The 5,618-nt window shown below is 37.6% G+C and overlaps 1 protein-coding gene across 1 annotated transcript in view; it reads right to left on the reverse strand.

The window, feature by feature from the left end:
- pip5kl1 (phosphatidylinositol-4-phosphate 5-kinase-like 1) overlaps positions 1-5,618 on the reverse strand; it is an 81,756-nt gene that overhangs the window by 70,629 nt on the left and 5,509 nt on the right. The window lies entirely within an intron of this gene.

Here is a 5,618-nt window from a genome sequence, read left to right on the forward strand (position 1 = left end):
GTTTCTCAATTTTTAATCCATGCCAGTACATTACCTACAGTAGCATGTGCTCTAATTTTTTAAATAATCCTTAGCATATCACCTTATCACAAGTCTTCTGAAAATCCAAAATTCTGGAAGTGCAAACTATATTTATCTATGTAGTTAATTACAACTTAAAGACAAAAAATGAAAGCTTTAGGGCTTTCCTGAAAGAAGTTAATCTTCCCAATTATTGAGTCCAGAAACTATGACTATTTTGCATTGCCTTAATTTTATGATGGACTCATCTGGATTAAACATGAGAAAATCTGCAGGGGTGGAAATCCAAAGCAGCACAAACAAAATGCTGGAGAAACTCAGCAGGTCAGGCAGCATCTATGGAAATGAACAGACAGTTGACGTTTGGGGTCAAGAGACTTTTCTGGGACTCATTCCAGAAGCAGTAGCTAGTTATCAAGGAGATCATGCAAAGTTCCCAGGCACTGACAATGCCCTTCCTATAGAAAGAGAAATTATAATCTTGGATGGGATTAGACTAAAGCCCTATGAAACAACCCAACCTATCATACACTTAGCAGCAACCAACAACCCTATTAGAAAATAGCAGAAGAATTCTAGGAAATGAGATTGGTCCAAAAGGATTTTAGATTCATTTCCCTTTTGGGCGCACTTTTGACTGTACTAAAAAGCTACATAATTTAGTTATGACTAGTTGAGAAAATATCTTTAAAAGGAAGCTAGACAATGACAGTGAGACAAATGAACAGGAAGTGTTAGATCATGAAGCATTAACTCAGGCTGAGCGTAAACCCCTGCTGGGTCAAATGGATTATTTCACTGCTATTACCTTCAAAGGTATTCAGTAAATAAAACACAATGACCATTTTACACAGTGCTGCCTATTTTAGTTTGCTCAAGAACTGGAAAAATTGTCATGTCGGTTCAAGACCAGTGAGTAGTATCATGGGGCCTCAGTTATTGAAGACCATAAGACATAGGAGCAGAATTAGAGCAAATAGAAGCAAATCTGCTCCACCATTCAATCACGGCTGATCCTTTTTTCCCCTCCTCAACCCCATTCCCCGGCCTTCTTCCCATAACCTTTGATGCCATGTCCAATGAAGAACCTATCAATCTCTACCTTAAATACACCCAACGACCTGGCCTCCACAGCTGCCTGTGGTAATAAATTCCACAAACTCACCACCCTCTGACTAAAGAAATTTCTCCACATCTGTTTTAAATGGATGCCCTTCTATCCTGAGGCTGTGCCCTCTTGTCCTAGACTAACCAACCAAGGGAAACATCCTTTCCACATCTACTCTGTCTAGGCCTTTCAACATTTGAAAGGTTTCAATGAGATACCCCCTCATCCTTCTAAAGGTCCTGTTTAGAGAAGCAGGGCCTAAATCACTCTGCAAATTTTAATGAAAAAGAAAATACAGCTAACTACAGTTACTCTCTGATTGCACTTACCTAGGCAAGTATATAATTTTCCATCACATTAACAAAACATTTTGAAGATGGTAGAAAGACTGTAGGTTTTTTTTTGCTCGTGCCAAGCTCTACCATTATTGATGATGAGGATAACAATTTTTAAAGCCCTCTCCTTCTGTTAGTTGTTTTAATTGTCCACTATTATTCATAAACAAAAAAGGTAAGACTATAGTTTTAATGTGACGCTTGATTTCTACTCTATTACATACTACATCTGCTGTTTGGCACATGATCCAGTGTTATCGTTAAACCAGGCTAGCACTTGATTTTTGTTTATGCCTGTTCCTAGTGTGCTGTTCTACGTGCATTAAAACAAAGTTAGCCCCTATCCCAATGGAATTAGTGGCATTAAGGGATATACCAAACCATGAAGTTAAAAATTGTGGTGGAATGTAATTCTATCGGTGAAATCTGACAATACAATCTAGATAATACAAACAGCAATAATGAGTCCATTATGACCTAATGGGCTATTCAGAATTTTATCTTTTGAACATCTAATTTTTGGTGTAACGTTGAAGACAAATTTTTTAATTGTATCACAATGCCATATGAAAGAGAATGTATATCCAAACCTCTCAATAAATGCAAGACCATCTCTCCACTTGCTTTTGCTGTCACCGGTTACACCCGAAAGTCTTCATTTGCTCAGTTCATTTCTGGTTGCTGTGGTAACATTGGTCCTCATCCTGTTGACCACAGTAGAAATTCTGACCCCTTATTTAACTGCTTTTCATCACGATGCTCTCAGATGCATTGTCAGAGTGGAAGTCTATTATCCAATGCAAAAAACTGTGACTCCTTCTTTCAGTCACAGAGCATAATAGTCTCCTTAACAACAGCAAGGGAACCTGCTTCATCGGTTCACCATTCTTCAGAAAGAGCCCTTCTTCTTCCTCGTCGTCAACAAGCATGTGAAATGTGTTTTATTCTGATTGTTTGCATGTGCGTGTTTTGGCAAAGCTAAGGCACAGTAATATCAGCAATACTATTAAATATTAATATTTCATAAGGTTGCTAGGTGATGATGTAAGTACGTTGAAAGATAGTATTCCATTTAAGTATATCATATATAGTCCTACGTATTTTAGAACTGACAATAATTTAAAACATATTTCCTACTCAAAACTCCTTACATTTTCATCACAGTATAACACTAAAAATGAGAAAGTTAAACCTTTGGTAAAATTAGTAATTCCTTCTTTGAATTTCTCTTCATCCTTCGGACAATTCCCCACAGGATCCTTGGGAATGAAAACATGCAGGGTGGTCAACAATGGGATGTGGAGAGAGTGGAGATCAAATTTAATCAGTGTGTGAATCTTTTTATGAGAATTCACTGATATCAGTCCCAAAGGAATCTGGTCTTTGCTGTTGTCATTGGGTGAGATCAGCAGTCAATGAAAATGTAACTTTGGCAACACAGATGACTGCAGATGATGGAATCCAAAGCAATACACAAAATGCTGGAGGAATTCATCAGGTCAGGCAGCATCTATGAAGGGAAATGGACAGTCGTTCTGGATTGAGACCTTTGATCCGGAGAGGAGACAGTCAGCACAAAAAGCTGTAGGGAATGGGTGGAGGAAGAGTTGGCAGATGTTACATGAATCTAGCTGAGGGGGCAGGGGAGAGTGGGAATAGTGCCAAAGGCATGGAAGTGATAGGTGATTGTGACAAAGGGCTGAAGATGATGGAATATGATAGGAAAGGAAGGTGAAGCATAGAATAAATGGAATGGTGTAGGGAAGTAACTGGTGGGAGGAGTGTATGCATGATGGACAGATGGAGAGGGTGGAGAAGGGGAAAAAGGATTAAGATGGGCCAGGAAGTTCAGGACAGAAAAGGGACTGAAAGGGAGCAATTACTTTTTTGTTGAGAATTTGATGCTGATGCTCCCCAGACTAGAGGCCAGTCAGGTGAAATACAAGGTGCAGTTCCCTTTAGTTTGCATTTAGCCTCATCTTGGCAGTAGAGAAGGTTGAGGAGAGAAAGATTGTATGTGAATGTGGAGAACTTAAATGGTTGGCAACTGGGAGATCCAGATGGCCACAATGGACAAAGCCAAAATAACATGTCCAGTTTTACCAACACAAAGGAGGCCACAACCAGAACATCAATGCAATAAAAAACGGCAGAAATATGCATGCGAATGCCTTTTGGTAAATTGTTTCTGAAGGTTTAGGTAGGTGGAAAATTACTTACTCCCTGCACCATTTGCTTATTATGTCCTTTCCTGAACAAATTCAAAAAAAAAAACTATTTGAATCAAACTACAACATAAACATTGTAAATACATAGGTGAGGCAGCATCTATGGAAATCAATAGTTTCTTCAGGATATTGTAATACCCAAACCTCAAACATCAATTACCTGGAAGACCAATGTGGCACTGCATAGGAACACTACCATCCTTCAAAATCCTTCTAAATCTCACATCATCCTGGAGTTTTTCACCAAGTTAAAACCTTGGCATTCCCTACCCAAGGTCATTATTGGAGCATCATTACAAAGCTGCAATCATTCAAAAATAAGGCAGTCAACATATTCATAGGTAGCACTAAAATAGATGCTGCCCTTACTAACTGTTGCCAGCCTGAGAATTATTATACAGACCTGGGGATTACCTTTCACTCCCAAGTGACTTCATCATAGATGGAATCATCTTTTGGTGATGGGTGTTTGGAGTAAACAAGCTGGTGTTAAACAAGGATCAATGCCAAATATGACAAATCTTGAGATTTAATTTATAATTTAAACTCTGCGCAGTCCAAACTTCTATCAAGCCCAGTATCTATGACAGAGGAATAGTAATATTTGCTGAAATTCATATTAATAAGGAATTAAAAGCTGATGTAGAAATTTTTTGTAGCCATGGCTAGAAAAGTCACTGGAAGAAAAAGGCTCAAGAAACATCTTATTAACTGTACTGGAAGATGTAAAGATATTTCATGATATCTAAGTGCAGAATTAGAGCCATGCCATTGAGCTGCCAGAGTAAGATGGCTTCAGTCGATTTGACGGAGAAAATTACAGCAACCAATTCAATTCAAATGTTCTATGCTGATGTATAACATCCACACCATTTTCCTGCCATCTCTTAAATCATTACTGACATGTTCCTCTATTGCTTTCTCCCTGTCACACCTGTCTAGTCTTTCACTACTGGCTTTTTTGCTAGTTACACCAAGATATTGTTAGGGCTCTTTTAGCAAGTCCAGAATTTCCTCCATTCTATGGATAATTAAATAAATCCCTGAATATCTTAACCCTATGTGCACTCATTTTGGTCTCCCCTATATAACGACCTCAGAGTCAGAATCAGGTTTAATATCATCAGCATATGTCATGAAATTTGCTGTCTTTGCAACAACAGTACAATGCAATACATAATATGGAAAAAACCATAAATTACTGTAAATATATATTAAATAGTAAAATTAAATAAGTAGCAGAAAAATAGAATTAAAATATAGTAAGGTAGTGTTTATCACACTCTTACATAATCAAAACCCTCATCACATTATCCTTAAACCACCTCTGTCCAGAAGAAAAAGCCTGTTTAACCATTCCTATTAATTAAAACACTTCAGTTCTGGAACAATTGCATCCAGACAAAGCTTGTGCACAGTAACCTCTCACATGTAGTTTAGCCATTAATATAAGTTATCCACGTTATTGACTCTAATAAGATATTTCCATTGTCCCACATGAGCTCTTGTCACTTAGCTCATTAATCAGAAAACTTTGTAGCAAACCCACTCTCTGATGGAACAACAAAACTAAGGCTATAATTGACTCTAATGTTTCTAATTATAAATTTCCACAACATACAGATTTTAACCAGGCCAGCTGCAGCTTGCTATAACTGAAGTAAATAAAACAGCTTCAACCACAACAGGTATTAACAGTTTCCACAATTACAGTAAACATGTAGCGGTTTTCAATGATACTCAGCCAATTTCCAGGGAGAAAATAAATTAAAACAAATATTTTAAAAGCTGATGCAAGGAGTAGCTGAGTTGCTGCTCTAAGATATGACTGCATCAAAAAGACATGAGGAACACCATACTTGACATGTGAATAACTGTAAGTGGGGCTACATTACGTAAGGATTCAGAAACACATAAAACAAAAAA

The sequence above is a fragment of the Hemitrygon akajei genome, chromosome 7 (genome assembly GCF_048418815.1).
Source record: "Hemitrygon akajei chromosome 7, sHemAka1.3, whole genome shotgun sequence".
Taxonomy (NCBI): Eukaryota; Metazoa; Chordata; class Chondrichthyes; order Myliobatiformes; family Dasyatidae; genus Hemitrygon; species Hemitrygon akajei.